At 45.0% G+C, this 27,729-nt stretch overlaps 1 pseudogene; it reads left to right on the top strand.

Annotated features, from left to right (window-relative positions):
* Window positions 1-16,552, top strand: part of LOC141021774 (uncharacterized) — a 53,002-nt pseudogene extending 36,450 nt beyond the window's left edge.
* Window positions 16,553-27,729: the final 11,177 nt, after the last annotated feature.

Below are 27,729 nucleotides of genomic sequence, written 5' to 3'. Positions count from 1 at the left end.
CAGAGATTTTTCTTTATACTTGTGTAATAATTTCTCTAGATCATCTCTATCGTTGCAAGCAAGAATATCTCTAGTTGTTTCTTCACTCATAACATAACCTTCTAGTACCTTAGGAAATTCATATCTAGGAAGGCTAGTTCTAGCAGGTGTTTTAGGAGATTCAGTTTCAAGCTCATCATTAGATTCAACAACATCATGTTGTATAACTCTAGCAATTTGTTTATCAAGGAATTCACCAAGTGTCACATCATCATTATCAAGCAAGGTACTAGCATCATCATAAGCAGCATTCATAGTAGAAGTAGCATCATCAATAACTTGCAACATATCAGAATTAAAAGCATGTGGTGGTGTTGCAAGTTTACTCAAAACAGAAGGTGAATCTAAAGCAGAACTGGATGGCAGTTCCTTACCTCCCCTCGTCTTTGAGGGAAATATCTTAGTCTTTGGATCCTTCAGATTCTTCATAGTGATAATATGATAATAATCCCAAGTGAATCAACAAATATAGCTATGCTCCCTGGCAACGGCGCCAGAAAAAGGTCTTTATAACCCACAAGTATAGGGGATCGCAACAGTTTTTGAGGGTAAAGTATTTAACCCAAATTTATAGATTCGACACAAGGGGAGCCAAAGAATATTTGAAGGTATTAGCAGCTGAGTTGTCAATTCAACCACACCTAGAGATTAATTATCTGCAGCAAAGTGATCAGTAGCATAGTAGTTTGATAGTTTTGATAGTAGTGATAGTAGCAACGGTAACAGTAACAATGATAGCAGTAATTTTGTAGCAAGTGTAACCGTGATGATAGCAGTATTAACTTAGCAGAAACAATATAGGATAAATTCGTAGGCATTGGATCGATGACTTGTTGGATGATATTCATCATGTGACAGTTATAACCTCGGGCGACACGACACTAGCTCCAGTTCATCGATATAAGTTGCATGTATTCCGTAAGTAGTCATACGTGCTTTATTAAAAGAACTTGCATGGCATCTTTTGTCCTACCCTCCCGTGGCAGCGGGGTCCATATTGGAAACTTAGGGATATTAAGGCCTCCTTTTAATAGATAACTTGAACAAAGCATTAACACACAGTGAATACATGAACTCCTCAAACTACGGTTATCACCGGGAGTGGGCCCGGTTGTTTTCACTCCGGGGTTGCCGGATCATAACACGTAGTAGGTGACTATAACTTGCAAGATCAGATCTAAAACATGGATACAATGATGAATTCATAAATGGTTCAGATCTGAGTTCATGGCACCCGGGCCCAAAGTGACAAGCATTAAGCATAGCAAAGTCATAGCAACATCAATCTAAGAACATTGTGGACACTAGGGATCAGGCCCTAACCAAACTAACTCGATTACATGATGAATCTCATCCAACTCCTCACCGACCAGCGAGCCTACGAAGGAATTACTCACTCTCGGTGGGGAGCATCATGGAATTGGCGATGGAGAAGTGTTGGTGATGACGAAGAAAGAAGATCCCCCTCAACGGAGCCCCAAACGGACTCCCGATCAGCCCTCCCAAGGAAGAATAGGGCTTGGAGGCGGCTCCGTCTCGTGGATCGTGATAATTCTTTCTCCCTGAATTTTTTCTCTGAAAATAGGAGTTTATAGTGTCAGGGTTGAGGTCTGCGGGGCCACCAGGTGGGTACAACCCACCTGGGCAGGCCAGGAGAGGGGGGCGCGCCCTGGTGGGTTCTGCCCACCCAGGGGCCCCTCTCCGGTAGGTCTTGGCTCCAGAAATTCTCATTTATTATATAAAAATTCCTCGTGAAGTTCGTTCCATTTCGAGAAATTTTATTTCTACACAAAAACAACACCATGGTAGTTCTGCTGAAAACAGCGTCAGTCCGGGGTTAGTTTCATTCAAATCTTGCAAATTAGAGTCCAAAACAAGAGGAAAAGCGTGAGAAGAAGTAGATATGTTCGAGACGTACCAATGATTCACGTTCGACCTTTCAGTCTCCAGTGTTTTGAGGCCATGTCTGTACATGCTAGGCTCGTCAAGTTTAACCCAAGTATTCCGCATGTGCAAAACTGTGTTGCACCCGTTGTATGTGAACGTAGAGTCTATCACACTCGATCATCATGTGGTGTCTCAACACGACGAACTGTAGCAACGGTGCATACTCAGGGAGAACACTTTTACCTTGAAATTTAGTGGATCATCTTATAATGCTACCGCTGAACTAAGAGAAATAAGATGCATAAAAGATAAACATCACATGCAATCAAAATATGTGACATGATATGGCCATCATCATTTTGTGCTTTTGATCTCCATCTCCAAAGCATCATCATGATCTCCATCGTCACTGGCTCGACACCTTGATCTCCATCGTTGCGTCGTGGTCGTCTCGCCAACTATTGCTTCTACAACTATCACTAACTCATAGTGATAAAGTAAAGCAATTACATGGCGTTTGCATTTCATACAATAAAGAGACAACCATAAGGCTCCTGTCGGTTTCTGATAATTTAAAAAACATGATCATCTCACACAATAACGTATATCACATCATGTCTTGACCATATCACATCACAACATACCCTGCAAAAACAAGTTAGACGTCCTCTACTTTGTTGTTGCAAGTTTGACGAGGCTGCTACGGGCATCTAGCAAGAATGAGGGAGTCCTGGATTATGGGGTCCTCGGGCATCCGGCCTGTTGGACATGGGCCGGACTAATGGGCCGTGAAGATACAAGACCGAAGACTCTCACCCGTGTCCGGATGGGACTCTCCTTGGCGTGGATGGCAAGCTTGGCGTTCGGATATGAAGATTCCTTTCTTTGTAACCGACTTTGTACAACCCTAGTCCCCTCCGGTTTTTATATAAACCGGAGGGTTTAGTCCGTAGAGGCAATCACAATCATACAGGCTAGACTTCTAGTGTTTTAGCCATTACGATCTCGTGGTAGATCAAGCAGGAAGTAGTGTATTACCTCCATAGAGAGGGCCCGAACCTGGGTAAACATCGTGTCCCCTGTCTCCTGTTACCATCGACCTTAGACACACAGTTTGGGACCCCCTACCCGAGATCCGCCAGTTTTGACACCGACATTGGTGCTTTCATTGAGAGTTCCGCTGCGTCGTCACCAAGAGGTTCGATGGCCCCATCAATCATCTACAACAATGCTATCCGTGGGGAAGTTTTTCTCCCCGGCCAGATCTTCGTGTTCGGCGGCTTCGCACTGCGGTCCAACTCGCTTGGCCATCTGGAGCAGATCGACAGCTACGCCCCAGGTCACCAGATTAGTTTTGGAAACCATGACTACGTCGCTGACGTCTGGGGAGACTTGATCTTCCAAGGATTCATGGCCCCAACTTCCGCTTTGGCCTTAGATCCGGAGCGCATCGCCATGCCCGAAGACGGACTTCTTGAGCCCGCCGGATTGTCTGCGGCCACTAAACCCAGTACTGGAGAGCTGGATGAAGTGGCATCACTGGCAACCATCACGAAGTCAGACCCTTCTCTAGACATTGGCCCCGAACCCTCAAAGTCAGTACCGTGTGAGTTCGGCCGAGGAATCCCCCTCCCGCCGTACTCTGCGGACTCTCTTCCCTCTGGACAAACCTCGCCTTTAAGCGAGGCTCTAGACTTAATGCGATCCCTTGTCATTACAGAGGAGCAACGTCCGAACTATGCCCAGCCCAGACAAGGGGCTGAGAGCAGGGAATTTTATGTCCCACCCACCACCCACTTCATAGCCACTGTCGAGGACTTAACCGACATGCCCGATTACGGCTCTGAAGATATCAACGGTATGGACGATGATGCCGGAGATGAGCGGGCCCAAAACCCGTTGTTTACTGGACGCTGGACGGCCACCTCTTCATATGACGTGTACATGGTGGATACACCCAAAAAGGATAATGGCGATGACAAAGAAGACCCAGTTGAGGATAAACTTCCTGAGATACAGCCAAAGCACCGGCGTTAGCGGCGCCGCTCTAAATCACGTCGTAGAAAAGATAGCAATACCGGGACTGGAGACAATAACACTCCGGACGGTGTCGAAGACAGAGAAACCCCCGATGAGCCAACTGCCGAACGGGACGATCAGGAAGATGGGTAGGTCAGCCTTGAGGAACGGGCCGCAAACGAACACTCGGAGGACAATAATTATCTCCCACTCAGCAAGGATGAGGTGAGCCTCGGTGACGTAGACTTTATCGTGCCTGAGGAACCTCTCGAGCAGGAGCCCGTTAAGTGTCGGCTAATCACCACTGCAAGGAGCCTGAAAAAGAAGCAGCAGCAGCTTCATGCTGATCAAGATCTGCTCAATGATAGATGGACCAACATCCTGGCAGCCGAGGAATACGGCCTTGAGCGCCCGACCAAAAGTTACCCGAAGCGCAAATTGTTACCTCAATTTGATGACGAGGTGCTGGAGCCCGTACCATCAACGCGTAATGCGGCAGACCGACCACCACGTGGCCGGGACAAAGCGGCAACTCAAGCCGAACACCAGCCCATAATACCTCGCCGTAAAGGCAGAGACATAACTGCTCGGGGTTATACATATGACCTGCAGCAGGACCTGGACAGTAGAGCAGGATAGACCAGATCGATCTACGGATCGCACAGGAGCCGGACGAGACAAGCATAATCAGGCTCGGGCCGAAAACCGCAGACGGACTCCATCCGAGCTACGTTGCGACGTGGCCCGATATAGTGGCGCCGCACACCCCCTTTGCTTCACTGATGAAGTAATGGAGCACAAATTCCCCGAAGGGTTTAAACCCGAGTGAACATCGAATCATATGATGGGACAACAAACCCCCCGGTATGGATCGAGGATTTTCTTCTCCACATTCATATGGCCCATGGTGATGATCTTCATGCCATTAAGTACCTCCCACTAAAGCTCAAGGGACCAGCTCGACACTGGTTGAACAACCTGCCCGGAAATTCCATTGGCAGCTGGGAGGACCTGGAAGATGCCTTCCGCGATAACTTCCAAGGTACATACGTCCGACCTCCGGATGCCGATGACCTAAGTCACATAGTCCAACAGCCCGGAGACTCAACTAGGAAATTCTGGACTAGGTTCTTAACTAAAAAGAACCAGATCATCGACTGTCCGGATGCCGAATCCCTAGCGGCCTTTAAACATAGCATCCGCGACGAGAGGCTCGCCCGACACCTCGGCCAAGAAAAGCCGAAGTCCATGGCAGCCCTCACGGTGCTTATGACCCGCTTTTGTGCGGGCGAAGATAGCTGGCTAGCCCGTAGCAATAACAATGCAAGTGAACCTGGCACTTCTGAAGCCAGAAATAGCAACGGTAAGCCCCGACGCAACAGACACAAGCGTCGAAGCAACGGTGATAATACCAACGACACGGTGGTCAACGCCGGATTCAGTAGATCGAAGTCCAGCCGGTGGAAGAAGCCGTTTAAAAGGAACAATCCGGGCTCATCCAGCTTAGACCGCATTCTCGATCATCCATGCCAGATACATGGCACCCCCGATAAGCCAGCCAATCATACCAACAGAAGCTGTTGGGACTTTAAGCAGGCCGGCAAGAAAAACGCCGAAAATAAGGAGAAGGGGTCGCAAAGTGAGGACGATGACAAGGAGCCCCGTAAACCAAACACAGGGGGACAAAAGAAGTTTCCCCCTCAGGTCAAAACGGTGAACATGATATACGTTATCCATATCCCCAAGAGGGAACGCAAGCGCGCGCTCAAGGACGTCTATGCGATAGAGCCAGTCGCCGCAAAATTCAACCCATGGTCGTCCTGCCCAATAACTTTCAATCGCAGCGACCATCCGACTAGTATCCGCCACGGCGGTTCAGCCGCACTGGTCCTTGACCCAATAATCGATGGATTCCACCTCACACGAGTGCTTATGGACGGTGGCAGCAACCTCAACCTGCTCTATCAGGATACAGTGCGCAAAATGGGCATCGATCCATCAAGGAACAAGCCCACCAAAACTACCTTTAAAGGAGTCATACCAGGTGTAGAGGCCCGATGTACGGGCTCAATTACATTGGAGGTTGTCTTCGGATCCCCGGACAATTTCCGAAGCGAAGAGTTGATCTTCGATATCGTCCCCTTCCGCAATGGCTATCACACACTGCTCGGACGAACCGCATTCGCTCGATTTAATGCGGTGCAAGATTATGCTTATCTCAAGCTCAAGATGCCCGGACCACGTGGTGTCATAACAGTCAATGGAAACACGAAGCGCTCCCTCCGTACCGAGGAACCCACCGCGGCCCTAGCAGCGGAAGTACAGAGCGAACTTTTAAGGCAGATTTTTAATTCAGCAGCCAAGCTCGCGGACACTGTCAAATGAGTCCGGACTACTCTGCAGCATGACAGTCCGGCTCGTTAGGAGTTAGACTAGCAATTCGGCCCCCATCTCAGTCCTGACCAAATGGCGGCATACGTACCGCGCGTACATAACTACGCACTCGAAATACCATGCGCAGAGACGGAGGCATAACCAGACTGTGCTCCATAATACGGCTCGACCTTCCCTGGACACACATACTTTCATTTTTCGTTTTCCCCTTTTCAGGTTTCCTTTTGATAGGCCCCTCCCGACGGCCTGATCATTCGTCCTTACAAAGGCTGGATATACCAAGGCGGCAAGCAGCATATATGTGCGTAGGAATCTCTAGATGTTCTCTTCGACGATCATCCTACCTGTTTTCAGGACCCGCACGTAGCTCCCCCTTGATCTTGGCATGTTAAATATCCCGGTTGCTTATCGCACTATTTGTAGAAATACGCTTTGACGTATTAATTAATGAGAACTGTTTGCAGCCCAACTTATGTGGCACTAGCTTACAATTTCATTTTATTTCGTTATTCTTATCGATTGCACACGTACACTCTGGTATGCTTCATACTATGACAACAAAGTCTGAACACTTTTACAGTACAGTCCGGCACCCCAAATTCAGCATTATATGCATTGGTTCTGAATCATGTCTTTGGTCAATAGTTGGGTTGCCCAGCTCTTGTGCTTACTACCTTACGTTCCGCTCTATCAGCTAGGGTAGTAAAGGGAGAACTACGTCGATTGTGTTTCTGGTTCATCTGAGCAAACACCTCAGTAGAGAAAGCCGAAAACTGACTGTCATGATGTGGCGAGAGTTGGTCAGCTATTCGGAGGTTCAATTTTTTATGCGATTTTCTCCGCCATGTGCGACGGATCGGCCTTTACCCGATCAGGTGTCTACAGCACCCTCGTTCGGATTAAATACCAACCAGGGGCTGCGCCTATATTTTTTATTTGTGAAACTACTATGGCTAAGTGAGGGTGATAAAGCCAAATAGTTTGATTGCCTGGTTCGTTGCGCTAAACACCTCCTTCAAGGACCAAACATTTGGATCAAGAGTGTTTAGATTCCATCCCGAACACCCCCATACTACCTACGTGGGGGCTGAAGCCGACGACTGGCCAACTCTCAGATTTAACAAAATGGCCGCACAGGAGGTAAAATTTTAATAATAAAAATAATAACAAGCATTATAGTACATATCAGGTTTGTTTCACCATACAGGACAGGATAACATGAATGTATTCATTCAAAAATAATGTCCTTAGCACATTGCTGAGCTACACTGCGGGATCCCTCCAGGACATCATCAAAATACCGCTCGGGTGTGCGGTGCTCCTTGCCAGCGGGCGGTCCCTCGGTCGCGAGCTTGATGGCGTTCATCTTCGCCCACTGCACCTTGACACGGACAAAGGCCAATCCGCACACCCTCTATGCAGACCGACCACTTGACGACATCAAGTCGGGGGCAGGCATTGACCAGCCGGTTCACGAGCCCAAAGTAGCTGCTAGGTATGGTTTCGGCAGGCCATAGCCGTATTAGCAAATCCTTCATGGCTAGTTCGGCCACCCTATGCAGTTCGACCAGCTGTTTTAGCTGATCATTGAAGGGCACTGGATGTTCTGGCGAAAGGTATTGCGACCAGAACAGCTTCTCCGTCGAGCCCCCCTCTTCAGCTCGGAAGAACTCCGCAGCGTCGGCCACACTGCGCGGTAAATCTGCAAACGCTCCTGGAGAACTCCAAATCCAGGTTAGTAAGAGATACCTCTTCTCCACATATTTGCTCTGCATAATGAAGGCCTTACCCGCCGCGATCTTCTTGGCCTCTTGGATCTGTTGGAGGGCGCCTAGGCTTCAACCCGGGCATCTTGTGCGCTTTCGCGAGCCTTGGCGAGTTCAGTCTCTTGATCCGCAATATTGCGCTCCAAGGACTCGCATTTCTTGACGGCGTCCTGGAGCTCCAGTTGGACCTCATCAACCCTGGCCTCATGTTTTTCACGGGCGGCTTGCTCCTTTGCCGCTTTCTTTTGGGCTTCGGCCAGCGCCTTCTTGAGGGTTTCCACTTCAGTCGCGGCTCCTACAAATACCATGGCGTTATAGTCAACATAAACCCTCAATCCTTTCTGGATCTACACAAAGTCATTATATACCTTGCTTATCCTCCATCTGCCTTCTTGCTTGGCGAGCTCCTCCTTGGCCCGCTCCAGCCTCTACTGCAGTCCGGAGACTTTGGCAGCATGAGAGGTCACAGCCAGCAACGACGCCTGCTTATTTCACATAGACATGTATGGTTAGTCTCCTGCGGAAATTATGTGATCCTCAGTCCGGCTTTTCTTTCTGAACACCAGACACAGTATCAGGGGCTACTGTCTATACTATGGCATTCTTCTTACATAAATGGTGTCACATACCTAAAGCCTGTCAGAAGGTTGGTGCAGGCTTCGGTCAGTCCGCTTTTAACGGACTGAACCCTCTCAACCACCGTACCCATAAGGATACGGTGTTCCTCAACAATGGAAGTGCCTTGCAGCGCTTCCACCAGATTATCCGGTGCCTCTAGATGGACAGAGGACATCGGCCGAACAGGCACACCTCCTTCTTTCAAAGGAACCTGCTTGCCTGATTCCGGAGCCATATTGGACTCCGGAATGATATCTGGCCGGGGGCCGAACTGGATATGGCCCCCATCGCCAGTCTCCGGGGGGACTGGCTCCCCCATGTGTCCGGTGACCGAGGGGTCACCCTCTGGCGCCATCCTGACGGCCTCCTGGACCTCTCCCTGGCTTGGGAAGGTCCTTCGGGACAGCACCTCGGCGTCGCCCTTGGCCTTGGGAGAGGAAGCCGCCGGCAGCGACTCACTGTCTATTGCCTTTGAATCCAGCGAACCCCCCGATGAGGATTGCTGGGAGCTGTCGTGGGCCGGACTACATTGCATGATTCAACATGTTAAAACTACGAAGTAAATGAGTTGGACATATGAGGGTGTTAGCACCTTCGAGCACTCACGATTCAGCCAGGGGCTTATCCCGGGGGCACCACTCCGAGCTGCAGTCGGTGTCCATTGCGGAGTTGTCCGCGAGGGAAGCTTTCCCTTTCTTGGACGCTTCGGCCTCCAGACGCGTGGAGGCCGTCCTCTTATTTCTCCCTCCCTCAGGGGGAGAATTGCTTTCCTCCTCCTCGTCATCGTCCTTGGTGGGGGAAGAGTAGGTCTCGGCGTCTCCGGACGTCGCGTCCGAAGAGCCCTTACGACGGAGGCCACTTCTGGTCTCCTTGGCCTTTTTCTCCGGCGCCTGGTAGGGCGCCGGAACCAGCATCTTCGTCCGAAGCAGGATAGCTGGTTCTTCGGGCAGCGGAGCCGGACACTGAATCTGCTCCGCCCTCTTTGTCCAGCCCTGAAAAAACATATGGGGAAGCTTAGATGTCTTGCTTGAGTAAACGAGTAAAGGATACACCTTGAAACACGAAAGACTTATCGAACTAGTGGGATGGGCTAGGTTGTGCCCGCGGTCCTCGGTTGTCTTTGGCCATGTCTCGTTGACCTTAAAGAGCACCTTCTAGATGTCTTCGTGCGTAGTTCCGAAGAACTGTTGCAGGGTATGGTGCTCGGCCGGATCGAACTCCCACAAATGGCAAGTCCGGCTTTGGCATGGAAGGATCCGGTGAACTAGCATCACTTGGATCACATTGATGAGCTTAATGTTCTTGTCGACCATGCTCCTAATACGCGTCTGAAGCGCTGTCAGCTCGTCTGACAAAGACCAGTTCAGACCCTTCTCTAGCCAGGAGGTGAGCCGCATTGGGGCTACGGACTAAAATTCGGGAGCCGCGGCCCAGGTGGCGTCGCGAGGCTCTGTGACGTAGAACCACTACTGTTGCCACCCTTTGACGGTCTCCATGAAGGTACCTTTGGGCCATATGACATTGGGCATCTTGCTCACCAGGGCGCCTCTGCATTCCGCTTGTTGGCCACCCACCACCTTCGGCTTCACATTGAAGATCTTTAGCCACAATCTGAAGTGAGGTGGGATGCGGAGGAAGGCCTCGCACAAGACAATGAATGCCGAGATGTTGAGGAAGGAGTTGGGGGCCAGATCGTGGAAATCCACCCGGTAGTAGAACATGAGTCCGCAGACAAAAGGGTGAAGAGGGAATCCCAATCCATGGATGAAGTGAGGGATGAATATCACCCTCTCATGGGGCTCCGGGGTGGGGATGATCTGCCCCTGGGCTGGAAGCCGGTGGGCGATTTCCTGGGCTAAGTACCCGGCCTCCCGGAGCTTGGTGATGTCCTTCTCCTTGACGGACGAGACCATCCACTTGCCCTGCTCTCCAGATCCGGACATGACTGGAGTCTTTCTTGAGGGGGAAAGGAAGAGAACTTGGGCGCTAGAGCTCGAGAATGGGTGCGCAGAGAGAGAGAGAAGGCGTGGGTGAAAGGGGTGAACCCTTATCTGCTTATAAAGGCAACGAATATCAAGCGCCTCCCCACTCGCCTTAAAACTCGCCTGTTTCCCCAGGGCCGTGCAGAAGGCACGGTTGGATTACCCACGCCCATATTGATGAGAATCCCATAATAAGGGGACATGATCTCTACTTTGACAAGGTGTGCCAATGAAACCGCATCTCAAAACATGGAGCAGCAGGCTAAAAAACGGTTCGAAATAATGACCGGGTGGTGACGTGGTGTCACGCTACAAAAAGTTGTCACTGGATTGGACTCGTGAAATATTATACTCTCTACGGTTGTGTGCAGTACTTGTTTTGCAGAGCCGGACACGTTCTTTTTGTTCGAAGGATGTTTTGGAGTATTTGGAGGAGGAACCCGCCTTGCAATGCCGAAGACAATCTGTGCACCGGACACCTCGTCATTGAAGCCTGGTTCAGGGGCTACTGAGGGAGTCATGGATTAAGGGGTCCTCGGGCGTCCGGCCTGTTGGACATGGGCCGGACTAATGGGCCGTGAAGATACAAGACCGAAGACTCTCACCCGTGTCCGGATGGGACTCTCCTTGGCATGCATGGCAAGCTTGGCGTTCGGATATGAAGATTCCTTTCTCTGTATCCGACTTTGTACAAACCTAGTCCCCTCCGGTGTCTATATAAATCGGAGGGTTTAGTCCGTAGAGTCAATCATATAGGCTAGACTTCTAGGGTTTTAGCCATTACAATCTAGTGGTAGATTAACTCCTGTAATACTCATATTCATCAAGATCAATCAAGCAGGAAGTAGGGTATTACCTCCATAGAGAGGGCTTGACACACAGTTCGGGACCCCCTACCCGAGATCCGCCGGTTTTGACACCGACAAAGAACCGTTCTTACCTACGCACAAAACCACAACGGTGTTTCGTCAAGTTTTTTGTTTTAACCTTCTTTAAGGATCGGCAGCAGTCAAATTCGATTAAACTAAAGTAGGAGAAACAGACACTCGCCAGCCACCTTTATGCAAAACTAGTTGCATGTATGTCGGTGGAACATGTCTCATGTGCGTGGACATGTAAGGTTTGTCCGGGCCGCTTCATCCCACAATACCGCCGAATCAAAATAAGACATTGGTGGTAAGCAGTATGACTATCACAGCCCACAACTCTCTGTGTTCTACTCGTGCATATCATCTACGCATAGACTTCTCAGATGCCACTGTTGGGAATCGTTGCATGGAAAAACAGAAAAAAAATACACACACACAATGATCTATCCATGGAGATGCATAGCAATGAGGGGGAGAGTGTGTCTACGTACCCTCGTAGACCATAAGAGGAAGTGTTTAACAACGTGGTTGATGTAGTCGAACTTCTTCTCACGTCAACCGATCAAGTACCGAACGCACGACACCTCCGCTTTCTGAACACATTCAGCTCGGTGACGTCCCTCGCCTTCTTGATCCAGCAATTCGTCGAGGTAGTAGATGAGTTCCGTCAGCATGGCATTATGGTGACGGTGATGGTGAAGTGATCCTCGCAGGGCTTCGCCTAAGCACTAGGAAAATATGACCGGGGGTGTAAACGGTGGAGGGGGGGCGCCGTACACGGCTAACAATTGATCTCGTGTGTGCTAGGGCTCCCCCCACATATATATAGGTGGGAGGGAGAGAGGTTGCTGCCAGGAGGCGCCCAAGTAGGCTGAATTCTACTTGGGGTCTCCCCTTGGCCGCGCCCTCCTGCCATATTTGTCGGAGGGGGAAGGAGAGAGGAGGAAGGAGGGAAGGAAGGGGGAGGCCGAATCCCCCCTTTCCTTTCCCCTACCCTATTTCCTTCTCCTCCTGGTTCGGCCGATATGGGGGTCGCACCAGCCGCTTGTGGGTGGTACGTTTCCCCTCTTGGCCCATAAGGCCCATATCTTTTGCCGGGGGTGCCCGAAACCCCTTCCGGTGACCCGATATGTACCCGATACCCTCCGGAACACTTTCGGTGTCCAAATACCATCGTCCTATATATAAATCTTTACCTCTCGACCATTTCGAGACTCCTCGTCATGTCCGTGATCTCATTCGGGACTCTGAACAACATTCGGTCACCAAATCACATAACTCATATAATACAATATCGTCATCGAACGTTAAGCGTGCGGACCCTACGGGTTCGAGAACTATGTAGACATGACCGAGACACCTCTCCAGTAAATAACCAATATCGGAACCTGGATGCCCATATTGGCTCCTACATATTCTATGAAGATCTTTATCGGTCGAAGCGTTATGACAACATACGTAATTCCCTTTGTCTATCGGTATGTTACTTGCCCAAGATTCAATCATCGGTATATTCATACCTAGTCGTTCTGTAATACATCACCTTGTGACTAACTCCTTAGTCATTTGCTTGCAAGCTTATGATGTGTATTACCGAGAGGGCCCAGAGATACCTCTCCGATACTCGGAGTGACAAATCCATATCTCGATCTATGCCAACTCAACAAATACCTTCGGAGATACCTATAGAGTATATTTATAATCACCGAGTTATGTTGTGACGTTTGATAGAACACAATGCATTCCTCGGGGAGTTTGCATAATCTCATAGTCGAAGGAATAAGTATTTGACATTTAGAAAGCAATAGCAATAAAACTGAACGATGACAATGCTAAGCTAACGAATGGGTCTTATCCATCACATCATTCTCCTAATGATGTGATCCCGTTATCAAATGAAAAATCATGTCCATGGTGAGGAAACCTTAACCTTCTTTGATAAACGAGCTAGTCAGGTAGAGGCTCACTAGGGACACAGTGTTTGTTTATGTATTCACACATGTATTTAGGTTTCCGATCAATACAATTCTAGCATGAATAATAAACCTTTATGATGAATAGGGAAATATAAAATAACAACTTTCTTATTGCCTCTAGGGCATATTTCCTTCACTTAAAAGACTAAATAAATTGGGATAATTAGATTTATGCCCCTAGTTGTGTCCCACTCGTCTGTTTTACCCCTAATTCCCAAAAGTCATCGGTTCTGTCCAAATCACTTTGCTCCTCTTATGCTTTTGCCCTTTGACCGTTTGACCGCCAGTTAGAAAACTTCATAACTAATTCATACCAAATCAGGAAAATGCAAATAAGATACCAAAATGTTCAGAAAAACATCACCTATATGTTAGTGTCATTTGCATTCATGAAAAAAGTGTTGGAAAGTGCCCATCCGAGTTTTAGCTCTTATGCTACCACCATTAATAGTAAAATCTAAAAAAGTTCAAAAAAATTCAAAAATAATTTGGTGGCAAAGAATGAAATTTTTTTAAGTGCCTGCCAAGTTTCACCAAGGAATAACATTCGTGGGTGCCGCGGCAAAAAAAACAATTAGCACTCCAAAATAGATTATTTTTTTGCCATGACTTCCACGAATGTCGTTCCCTAATGAAACTTGGCAAGCACTTAGAACACTTGTCGTTCTTTGCCACCATATTTTTTTTGAATTTTTTTGAATTTTTTTAGAGTTTACTATTCATGGTGGTATCAAAAGAGCTAAAACTCGGATGTGCACTTTCCAACACTTTTTTCATGAATGCAAATGACACTGACATATAGGTGATGTTTTTTCTGAACATTTTGTTATCTTATTTGCATTTTTTTGATTTTGTATGAATTAGTTATGAAGTTTTCAAACTGATAGTCAAACGGTCAAAGGGCAAAAGCATAAGAGGATCAAAGTGACTTGGACAGAACCGGTGACTTTTGGGAATTAGGGGTAAAACAGATGAGTGGGACACAACTAGGGGCATAAATCTAATTATCCCAAATAAATTCCGAATGCAACACATTTATTATTTTGTAATGCAGAAAAAAGGTTCTTTTTGTTTCCTCCACAAAAATTTTGTATTATCTATTTGCTTCACAACATAATTTTTCTTGGAATCTCTTGGTATGCAGCTTGCTATATATTTTATATTTCTCTGCATATATTATGATATTATAATTTATATTGCTTTCATTCTTCCATTTGCTACAGGAACCGAATTGTATACCTAATTAGGCAGTTAATGGTTTATCTTCTGCTACATGTTTCTAGGATGTGGAGATATGCATACACATACAAACATGCTTTATTGAATTGTTGCTTTGATTATCATCTTCATTTACGCCTACTTGCAGCCTTGACTTTGGTGGATCCAGTTCATCTTTTAGCATTAGTGAAGTGAATTACTAAACTATTACTTGCAGCATATTTTAGTGTTTGTAGGATGTCTGAGACAAATGCAACATCGGCATTGCAGGAGGAGAATGTCCTTAAGATAAAGTTAGATGATGTGGATGGGAGTATGGGAGTCTAGTTGATGCTTCCAAGATGGATAAAGTGAAGTGTAACCATGTGAGCACTGGAGGTGCTTATCGTCACAAGTAGCATGTGGCTCATGTTGGTAATGTTGTTGTCAAATGCAAGAAAAGCTCACAGGAAGCTAAAGACAGGTGCAAGAAATCCCTTGAAGAGGCATCTAATAAGAGGAGGCAGAAGACTGCCTATGAGCTAGAGCTCAGACGAAGTGTGAATATTTCTCGCGTTGGAGATGACGAAGCTGCTTGTATCAGAAGCGCGAAGCAAAACAAGATAGGGCCCATTGACAAGTGGACACATCCTATTGATCCTAAACTGACTCAAGCTGAAGCCTTGCACCAACAGAAGATAAACATGGAACATTGAAAAAGAGAACACATGAAGTGAAACAACATGTCGCTAGATGGGTGTACAATCATGGTAATTAAATATTTATTTTTATCCACATGGCCTTTATTATTTACTGCATTCCAATGTTTGATCACTGGTTTCATTATCACTAGCTAATTTGTTTGTATTGCATTTGCAGCAATACCATTCAATGCTTGTGACAATGATGATTTCAAGTTAATATGTGAATCCATTGGGACCTTTGGACCTGGATTTGAGCCGCCTTCTAAACAGGACTTCGAGAGACTTTACTGAGTGATGAACATACAAGAGTGAAGAGTTTGCTATAGGAACGTGATGTTGAAAAGATGAAGAACGGATGCTCCATTATGACTGATGCTTGGTCAGATAGGAGGAGGAGAAGCATAATGAACTTGTGCACAAATTGTGCAGATGGTTCAAACTTATAAGGTTAAATGAGATGTCAGCTATATCGCACACAAGTGAGGTCATCTTCGAACTAGTGGATGAAGCAATTGAGGAAGTAGGTCCTGAACATGTGGTGCAAGTAGTGACTGATAATGCTTCTAATAACATGGGAGCAAAGAAGATGTTGTTGGAGAAGAGGCCAAACATGTTCTGGAGCTCTTGTGCGATGCACACGATTAACTTGATGTTCCAAGGGATTGGCAATCTACCAAGGTTTCGTAAGGTGTATGAAAAAACGAACCATTCACTATCTTTGTCTATGGGAAAACACGGACCTTGGACGACATGAGGCACTTCTCTTGAGGGAAAGAGATCGTAAGTCCAAGGGTCACTTGGTTTGCTTCTTCTTATATAACTTTGGAGAGACTTCTAGGAAAAAAGGATAAGTTGAGGAAAGTGCACATCCATGACGATGAGCATGGCTTTTTGGAAAGATTTGAAGCTTTTCCTTAATATCTTTGAGCCTTTGGTTAAAGTTGTTTGTTTGGTTGATGGGGATGTCAAGCCATCTATGGGTTTTGTGTATGAGAAATAGTTAAGGCAAAGAAAGAGATTAAGGAAGTCTTTGTCAATGTGGAGTCTCGTTACAAAGATGTTATTTATATTGTTGAGAAAAAAAATGAAAGATCGACTTGACTCTCCATTGCACTGGCTGCATACTTGCTAAAGCCATATTATATCATAAGGGGTGGCCGGATCTTCTTAGTGAGCAGATGATGTCGATGATCAACTTGCTGGATAACTTGTGAGATGCTCTCAAACTCTCCAGTTGTTCCCCCGTTACCAATGTGATGGATCTTCAAACCTATGGATATTCGCAACACCACACACTTGCGCACGTGGCCACCGACCACGAAGCGGTTATGCAATCTCCCAATTCCCAATGGAACGACAGATAGCACTTGACTTCCAGTAGCAAATACACCCTATCGAAATGAATTTGGTGTAGATATATATTCCTAATCGATGCAAAGAGGAATATGAATAGAGAGGAATGCTTAAAGCAATTCAGTCTAGTATGATTTTAATCAAAACATGGTCAAACCCTAAAAGCCATGATTAAAAGGGTATATAAAGACCCTTGGACATCCAACCTAGTGCTTGGGTCGAAATCAAGCATATCTCTAACTTTCCTAACTTAAACAACTCTATCTGGAAAACTGGCGGAAATAACCCCGTATTGTTTTCACGACAGCGACTCGGTCACCGCAAATCGTGGGCTGCGGATATACAGTTTGGAAAGCACACGACTCAAGGTTTCCAAATTGTATTTACACGCCTTATTTGGAGTACGAACACGGATCTGGATATATTTCAATTCCGGGCCTCCAGACAGTCAATCCGAGTCTGATTCTGATTTCCCTTCCTTTTGTGTTGTGCACCTGCCTCCCTCTCCTCCCTCATCCACTTGCCGATACTAGACAACGACATACCTTCTTCTTGCTGCAATTCTTCATTTTTGCGTGCCAAGCTTGTCTTCTCTTGAAATCTGATCATACGATGTAAAGACTTACGCAGTATAAAATTCTCATTAACACAAATACAGACTCAACTAAGAGTGAATTCACCTGTTGTTCTAGTAGTTTTGCACGTGCTCTCGTAGTTTGGTGGACTTTTCATGTGCAGCCACATCATCAATGAAAAAGGAAGGTAAAATACTAGGGATGTCCTCATCATCCTCTCCGCCCCCTTGAAAAGGCGTCGACCACGGCGTGGCAGGGTCATCTCCATTGTATGGCAAAAATCAGCAACGTTGATTGTATTACTCACACCAAGCTCTTTAGTGAGAAGATCAATTTTGTATGCATTACTATTAATCTTAGCAAGCACTTTATATGGTCCATCACCTCTTGGCTTCAACTTGGAGTTATGCCATTCAGGAAATATATCTTTGCGAAAGTGTACCCACACCATGTTGCCCCGCTGAAACATCACCTCCTTTCTCTTCTTATTAACATGATTTGCCGTGTACTTACCCTTCTTTTCAATTTCTTATTTAGTCTGCTTGTGTATCTTCCTCAGAAAATCTGCCCTCTTGGATGCTTCCATGTTCACTCTCTCTTGAATTGGAAGGGGCAGCAAATCAACTAATGGGCTTAAAACCATAGACCACCTCAAATGTAGAGAGCTGAGTTGTGGAATGTACCGCCTTGTTATATGCAAAATACACATGCAGCAAACACTCCTCCCATACACGAAGGTTCTTCTTTATTACGGATTGCAACAACAAGGAGAGTGTGCGATTTACCACTCCCGTCTAACCATTTGTTCGGGGATGACAAGTAGTGCTGAATAGTAACTTTGTCCCCAACTTCCCCCAAAGTGTCTTCCAGAAATAGCTCATAAATCTCACGTCACCGTCAGAAACAATCGTCTTTGTTACTCCCATGTAAGTGCACGATGTCCCAGAAAAACAGATTAGCAATGTGCGACACATCCTCGCTTTTGTGGCAGGCAATAAAATGTGCCATCTTAGAAAAACGATCAACTACCACAAAAATTGAATCATGTCCTCTCCTGTACCTAGGCAATCCTAACACAAAATCCGTGCTTATGTCTTCCCATGGTGTAGTAGGATTGGGGAGAGGAGTGTACAAACCTTGAGGTTTTAGCTTGGACTTCGCCTTATGACAAGTAATGCAATAATTCACAAATCTGTCCACATCACGCGTCATCTTAGGCCAATAAAAATGATCAGCGAGCATAAGCAAAGTCTTCTCACGTTCAAAGTCACCCATCAAACCGCCAGCATCTGATTCCTGCAATAATAGCAAACGCATGGACGATTATGGAGCACATAGTTTGTTAGCTCTAAACAAGTAGCCATCATGTATGTCGGGGGAATTACCCGTGGTTAAACCCGACTCATGATGTGATGTCATCTCTGGACTTAAGCATCCCTGTTAAGTCATCTCTGGACTTAACCCGGCAGATCCTAACCTGGCAGGTTCTAACCCAGTAGACAGTTGTAACTATCACAGCCTGATTTTTGGCCCTTTCCTTTTCTTCCGTTTCTATTAGATTTTTGCTTGAGTTTTCTTTTTCCGTGGATTTGTGGTCTGGAAACTGAAGAAGATGACCACTTCTTTCTTTCCAGAGTGGCTTGTCATCCCATACCCATCCCAATACTTTGCCATTTCCATCTTGGACCAACCCCAATATTATTTTCCTTGGGAATATTCCTTTTTCTATTAAAGGAATAATCCTTTTTGCCCTAGGTTGTGAAGCAACCTACATTCCCATCACTCCTAAAATTCCCAAATAATTATCATAAATTGTTTGGGTCATATCTTTCTCAAATATGGCAAAATATTTCATTTGCCATGTTCCTCATCATGCTCAATTAATTATTTTCCTATTATGTCCTAAATGGCAGATTGTGAAGCAGGTGCTTTTTACCTTTGCCCAATTGACCTCAAACTTATCGGACACCTTTTCATGTCCATATAATTGCCTCATGCCAAAATTCAACTTAATTTGCCTAGTGAATATTCCTGAGCAATTTTGCAAAGTTCATGTCTGAGGGAATTGGTTGTGAAGGAAGTACTAGCTAGGATGGTCCAAATGAGTTGAAATTTTGCATGGTCCTTCATATTATCAAATCAAGACACTCCACAAGATTTGAGCTCATGCAATGCATCCATGTGAGAACAGCTTCAAATCTTTGTTTCTATCCAAATTTTCAGTTAGTGAAGCAAGTACATTTTATATTGCTCCATTATTGCTAAAAAAATTCTAGAGCCTTCTCCTACCTATATAAACTATCTCCACAAGATTTGGGCTCATTTCATCATGCCATTTTCCCAAAGGATTTTTCCTAAGTTTCTGTCCAGAGAAGTGATGTATGAAGGAAGTACCATTTTGGTTTGGCCAAATGGCATGAAATTTTTATAGCACTCTCATATGCCCAAATAATCCATCCATGATCATTTTCATCTCAATTCATCACTCTATGTGAGTGCTTCTTCTTTCTTGTTTCTGGACCAATTTATGTGGTTGTTAAGAACCTATATTAAATACTGGTCCAAATCATCTCATAATTAACAGGACTATAGTCCTTCCTAACCTAAACAGCCCACAAAACTCATTTGCCTCTTAACCTCACTCTGATGGAGGTGCTGGTGCAGTAGAATGTGTGGAAGTAGAGGATGCACGCGGTGTCCATGATGAAGGACCTGCAGTAAAGTTAGTCCGCGCCAATGCCTGTCGATCCTGCACTTCACGTTCATCTTTACAAGCAAGATGGAATAAACGAGTGATATTATTATACTCCTTATACTCTAGAATGGTCTGAATCTCTCTATTTAATCCACCCATAAAATGTGCAAGCATAGCTTCATTCTCCTCAACAATACCACATCGAATCATGCTGGTTTGGAATTCCTAATAATATTCTTCTACATAATTTTTTCCTTGTTTTAAGCGCTTCAATTTTTGAAGTAATTCACGTTGATAATAAGGTGGAACCCAACGAGTACGCATAGCAGTTTTCAAAGCAGCCCAAGTAGCTGGAATGGGATATAATCTACAATGTTCAGACCACCAAACACATGCAAAACTAGTGAAAGCACAAACAGCAGCACAAACACGTCTCTCCTCAGGATATTGTAAACGTCTAAACCGTTGTTCAGTTTCTAACTCCCAAGTAAGATATATATCAGGAACATATCTACCCTCAAATGGTGGAATATTCAATTTTAGTTTAGGAAGATGGTCATGAGCTTGTACCTCAGGTGGTGGTGCAGCCCTACCGTTGCGATGATATGCATGAGGACGACCTGGTGGTGGTGGTGCTGGTGGTTGCACGTAGTTCTGATTTTGATCAACATCGTCCTCGTAATGGTCCTCCACCTCTGCAGTAGCAGCAGGAGGAGCTACAGAAGCATCAACAGTAGGTACACCGGCACCAAAAGTTTGACCAGGCTCAAGGGGAACGCGCTGTGCTCGTCCCACTTGATTTGGAAGGCGATGCTGTTGTTGTTGTAGAGGTGCGGCAGGTGCAGCAGGCGGTGGAAGACGCGCAAGCAGTTCATTAAATCTATTATCGAGCTTTGTTTCGAACGTCTTCTCAAGGCCAGTGATTTTCTCCATGGCCTCTTCAAAATTGTTCAGCACATCTTGCACATGTTCAGTCATCATTTGCTGAAACTTATCATGAAGCTCCTTGTTCGTTAAGTTCTCCCAGTCAATCTCGTCGGCTTGTGATCCTGCCATGGTTAGCAGTAATAAAAACACGCAAGAATATGATCCTACAAAATACTAACATGTGGTGGTGGTAGTGGGTGTCACAAATCCGTCAAGCAAATTTCAAATTCTTACCAGTTCTTACCCAGCAGCAGGCGGTGATCGGCAACTGATATAGTCAAAACTCTCAAAGCTTGGATAAAGCGATTACCAGGGAGAGTCAAACGCATGACGTAGATGTATGTGGAGCTGGGAAGGCTTTTAATATGGTAGCAAAAAGGGTCAGCAATAATCAATTCATAGATGCAAAGTTGAATAAACGCTCAATGACGATACTGTGCTGGTCCTAGGCTAGACCGTGCTAGAGACGCGAGCCTAGAACACTAACAAAATCACGGCGCTGCACGTAAACAAGGGAGAAGCACACTCTGAATTTTTTCTCTTTTTTTTTCTTTTCTTTTTTGTACTGTTTTTCCTCTTTTTTTTTGCTCCACAACAATTTTTTTCGAAAAAGTCTACAAATGGTCTAAAATCTGCCTAGCCAGAATTTTCGAGACTTAGTTTTTTTTAGTTTGGAACTATTTTTCTACTGCGGGTAGCACGGAAGTTGGGGAGTCCTTCTCTGTCACGACTCGAAGTATGGCGTGATCTGGAAATCCACAACAGAGTAACAAAATACTAGACTCGGAATAGGCCTGGTGGCGGAGATGAATCTGGTGGAACTCGGACTGGTGGCGGAGATGAATCTGGTGGAACTCGGACTGGTGGCGGATATATGTTGCAGGTGGACTCAGATTGGCGTGATGGTGGCGGATATGTGGTGGCGTATATGGACTCGGATTGGCCGTGAATATGTGGTGGTGGTATATGGTAGCGGTGATGAAGTTGGTGCGGTGGTGATATATGGCAGCGGCGACGTGACAACCTGTGAGCAGAACTCGAAACTCTAAAGGACTAGACGCTAAGACCAGCAACTTGACACGATGATGCACCCGCAAATTCAACAAAGCAAATACAGAAAAGATTATGCAAAGGCTCAGATTGGTTCGGATAGGATGAACTAACCCTATTTTTTTGGCTTTTTCGTGGACTGTAGGTATGAAAAATAGACTCGATCTAAACAATGAAAAACAGTAAAATCTCATAGAGCAACCTGGAAATCTGATACCACTTGATACAGATGATGACTATCGTTTTCTGTGGGAGTCGACCTTGACGATCCGACTACGAACGTGCGAGACGTCGCGCCTTAGCAATCGCTAAACCAGCTTCCGAGGGGTTATTGACCACGCCGGAGCACGATCAACCTGACCACGAGGGTCTGTTTCCTGCGAGCAAAGAAGAACAAGCAAGAAACTTATATTGCAATCTGGATATTGCGAATATAAGAGGAAAGCTTTATTAATGAAGGTGGGGTTCTGTGACGCCTTTGTCTGGTCGTTGAACACAAACGAAGTACGCGAAGTTGCAGCTATGGCGAACTTTGAGTCTAAACAAAACCCAAAGTCTAAACGGTGCCCTAAGGGCTGTATATATGGAGGAAGAGGGGGGAATTTCGTGGCCCTTGGGGAAGGGGTCCGAAACCAACCCTATCTCTTGTTTCCCCACACATATGGACTCTAAAAACAGCCTATACTTATGTATTTCGAAATTACATGGGCCTGGCCCAATAATATGGTGACGCAGCACCTAGAATAGCCTCTGGACGAAATTTATGAAGTGGCATCTTGTATATTTCGTCCAAGGCTTCATGCACTCCTTATGGTGGCTTCAAAGTCCTGAAATCATCACTTGTAACTCCGTTCTTGTTCCCCTTGCGCATGCCATCAACTCCATGCTTGTTCTTGCTCCAATGTTCATCCTTCTCCAAGCTAGGCCCTTCATTTGTAAGCAAAACAAATGTATCCAATTTAGGCAGCATCATATTCTCATGAACATTAGAATCATTACAAAGAAACGAAAGTACCTGATAATTTAATTGGCGTGCGCGAGCTCTAGTAATTGGTCCAGTATGTATAGTAGCAGGGGCTGTGGGTGTAACAATGGTATTGATGTCCTCATCATCCTCCCCTTCTTGAAATGAAGTCGTCCTCGACGGAAGCTCATCTTCCTCACCCAAATAAGGCTTCAAATCTGCAACGTTAAAACTGGGACTAACCCCAAAATCTGCAGGTAGCTCAAGTTTATATGCATTATCATTTATTTTCTCTAACACCTTAAAAGGACCAGCAGCACGTGGCATTAGCTTTGATTTGCGCAAATTGGGAAAACTATCCTTACGCAAATGTAACCAAACAAGATCTCCAGGTGCAAACACAACATGTTTTCTACGCTTATCTCCAGCAAGTTTATATCTAGCATTCATACGCTCAGTGTTTTCCTTAGTTAACTCATGCACTTTTAAAATCAATTCAGCACGTTGTTTAGCATCAAAATTAACCTTCTCCGAAGATGGAAGAGGCAACAAATCAATAGGTGCACGAGGTAGGAAACCATCCACAATTTCAAAAGGGCACATCTTAGTAGTAGAATGCAACGAACGATTATAAGCAAATTCAATATGAGGCAAGCATTCTTCCCACATTTTCTTATTATTCTTCAAAACAGCCCTAAGCATAGTAGACAAAGTCCTATTGACTACTTCAGTTTGTCCATCAGTTTGGGGGTGACATGTAGTACTAAAAAGCAGTTTAGTCCCCAACTTAGCCCATAAACATCTCCAAAAGTGGCTAAGAAATTTAGTATCACGATCTGAAACGATAGTATTTGGCACACCATGCAAGCGAATAATTTCACGAAAGAACAAATCAGCAACATTAACAGGATTATTGCTTTTATGACATGGTATAAAGTGTGCCATTTTCGAGAATCTATCCACGACAACAAATATGCTATCCCTCCCCTTCTTTGTTCGAGGTAAACCTAAAACAAAGTCCATAGATATATCCTCCCAAGGAACACTAGGTACACGCAAAGGCATATATAAACCATGAGGATTGAGTCGTGACTTAGCTTTTTGACATGTAGTGTAGCGAGCAACAAAACGCTCAACATCCCGTCTCATCTTTGGCCAAAAGAAATGTGTAGCAAATATATCCTCCGTCTTCTTCACGCCAAAGTGTCCCATTAGTCCTCCTCCATGCGCCTCCTGCAACAACAAAAGACAAACAGAGCTAGCTGGAATGCATAGCTTGTTAGCACGAAACACAAATCCATCGTTAAGGACAAACTTGTTCCATGTTCTACCTTCTTTATAATTCTGCAATACATCAATTCAGCATCATGCACATATTGATCTTTGATGGTCTCCAAACCAAATATTTTAAAGTCAAGTTGTGAAAGCATAGTATAACGACGAGACAATGCATCAGCAATAACATTTTCTTTACCCTTCTTGTGTTTAATGACATAAGGGAAAGTCTCAATGAATTCAACCCATTTAGCATGTCTACGGTTCAGTTTTGCTTGACTTTTAATGTGTTTCAAAGATTCATGATCAGAATGTATAACAAATTCTTTGGGCCATAAATAATGTTGCCATGTTTCTAAGGTCCGAACAAGAGCATATAATTCTTTATCATAAGTAGAATAGTTCAGACTAGGCCCACTCAATTTTTCAGAAAAGTATGCAACAGGTTTGCCATCTTGTAATAACACACCTCCTAATCCAATTCCACTAGCATCACATTCAAGCTCAAAAGTCTTATTAAAATCAGGAAGTTTGAGTAAAGGAGCCTGTGTCAACTTATCTTTCAATACCATGAAGGCTTCTTCCTGTGCGGTACCCCAAACAAAAGGCACATCCTTCTTTGTAAGCTCGTTGAAGGTGCAGCAATGGTGCTGAAATCTCTCACAAAACGCCTATAGAAACCAGCGAGGCCAAGGAAACTCCTCACTTGTGTGACCGTTTTGGGCTGCGGCCAACTCTCAATAGCTTCAATCCTGGCTTTATCAACTTCAATTCCCTGTGGAGTCACAACATAGCCAAGAAAAGATACTCGGTCGGTGCAAAAGGTGCACTTCCCAAGGTTACCAAACAAACGTGCATCACGTAGAGCAATAAAAACAGCACGTAAATGTTCCAAATGTTCTTCCAAAGATTTGCTATAAATCAGTATATCATCAAAATAGACTACCACAAATCGTCCAATGAAAGCACGTAAAACTTCGTTCATTAGTCTCATGAAAGTACTAGGCGCATTAGTTAACCCAAAAGGCATGACTAACCACTCATATAAACCAAACTTAGTTTTAAATGTTGTTTTCCATTCATCTCCCAGTTTCATACGAATTTGATGGTATCCACTACGCAAATCAACTTTGGAAAATACTGTAGAGCCACTCAATTCATCAAGCATATCATCTAGCCTAGGAATTGGATGACGATAACGAATAGAAATGTTATTAATGCCTCTACAATCAACACACATACGCGATGTACCATCCTTTTTAGGAACAAGTATAATAGGAACAGCACAAGGACTAAGAGATTCACGTATATAACCTTTGTCGAGCAGCTCCTGTACTTGACGCATAATCTCCTTCGTCTCCTCTGGATTGGTCCGGTATGGTGCACGGTTGGGTAGCGATGCACCGGGAATTAAGTCAATTTGATGCTCAATCCCTCGAATAGGTGGTAATCCCGGTGGCACGTCTTGTGGAAAGGCGTCAGCGAACTCCTGCAAAATGTTAGTGATAGCAGGGGGCAAAGAGGAAGGCATGTCCTCGAATGAAAATAATGCCTCTTTGCACACAAAAGCATAGCAAACAGATTTGCTGAAATCGAGCTCATCAATATCAGATTTTGTGGCAAGTAAACATGCACTTTTCAATTTAATTTCAGAAGCAACACTAGATGGTTTATTACGAGGTTTCATTTGTTGCTCAAATTCTTTTGCCACAATCTGATTTTCACTCTTATTTTTTCTCCTGTTTTGCTTTATTAGCTCTATTAATATCATCTTTCAAAATGGAATCAGGAGTCATAGGAAGCAAAGTAATATTTTTATCCTTATGAACAAGAGTATACTGATTGTTTCTACCATGGTGTACAGAATTTTTATCAAATTGACATGGTCTACCAAGTAATAAGGAACATGCTTGCATGGGTACCACATCACAATCAACATAATCAGCATATGTAGAGATACTAAAATGCACACGAACAGTACGTGTTACCTTAACCTTGCCGCTGTTGTTGAACCATTAGATGTAGTAAGGATCTGGATGTGGTCTTGTGGTGAGAATAGCTTCTCCACCATCTCCATGCTAGCCAAGTTGTTACAGCTCCCTCCATCTATGATGATGCGAACAGAACGTTCCTTCACAACTCCCTTTGTATGGAACAAATTATGCCTCTGATTTTGCTCAGCTTGTGTGACCTGCACACTCAAAACACGTTGAGCAACTAAACATTCATACCTGTCAGTGTCTTCAGGAGCCATGTATTGCGTCTCATGATCAGAATCATCTCCAACGTGTTCTTCACGTGTAATAAGAGCCAAAGTCTCCTCATCATAGTCACTAGCAGACTCATACCCACCATCCTCTGTAGCAATCATCACACACCGAGATTTGCATTCTCTCGCATAATGTCCTCTTCCCTTACAATGATGACAAATAATATCACTTGTGTGCCCTGTTGATGCCATGGAAGATCTCTGTGCAGGCCCGACAGGTGTGCTCTTGGAAGATAGTGGTGGTTGTGCCTGCTTTCTTGTATCACGGTTGGAGGTGGCACCTGATGGAGGTGTTGGTGCAGTAGAATGTGTGGAAGTAGAGGATGCACGCGGTGTCCATGATGAAGGTCGACCTGCAGAAAAGTTAGTCCGCGCCAATGCCTGTCGATCCTGCACTTCACGTTCAGCTTTACAAGCAAGATGGGATAAACGAGTGATATTATTATACTCCTTATACTCTCTATTTAATCCACCCATAAAACGTGCAAGCATAGCTTCATTCTCTTCAACAATACCACATCGAATCATGCCAGTTTGTAATTCCTGATAATATTCTTCTACAGGATTTTTTCCTTGTCTTAAGCGCTGCAATTTTTGAAGTAATTCACGTTGATAATAAGGTGGAACCCAACGAGTACACATAGCAGTTTTCAAAGCAGCCCAAGTAGCTGGAATGGGATATAATCTACAATGTTCAGACCACCAAACATATGCAAAACTAGTGAAAGCACAAACAGCAGCAGGAACACGTCTCTCGTCATGATATTGTAAACATGTAAACTGTTGTTGAGTTTCTAACTCCTAAGTAAGATATATATCAGGAACATATCTACCCTCAAATGGTGGAATATTCAATTTTAGTTTAGGAAGATGGTCATGAGCTTATACCTCAGGTGCTGGTGCAGCCCTACCGTTGCTATGATATGCATGTGGACGACCTGGTGGTGGTGGTGCTGGTGGTTGCACGTAGTTCTAATTTTGATCAACCTCATCCTCGTAATGGTCCTCCACCTCTGCAGTGGCAGTAGTAGGAGCTACAGAAGCATCAACAGTAGGTACACCGGCACCAGAAGTTTGACCAGGCTCAAGGGGAACGCGCTGTGCTCGTCCCACTTGATTTGGAAGGCGATGTTGTTGTTGTTGTTGTTGTTGTTGTTGTTGTTGTTGTTG

The sequence above is a fragment of the Aegilops tauschii genome, chromosome 4 (genome assembly GCF_002575655.3).
Source record: "Aegilops tauschii subsp. strangulata cultivar AL8/78 chromosome 4, Aet v6.0, whole genome shotgun sequence".
In the NCBI taxonomy this organism is placed as follows: Eukaryota; Viridiplantae; Streptophyta; class Magnoliopsida; order Poales; family Poaceae; genus Aegilops; species Aegilops tauschii.
This window is presented reverse-complemented; position numbering and strand designations above follow the sequence as displayed.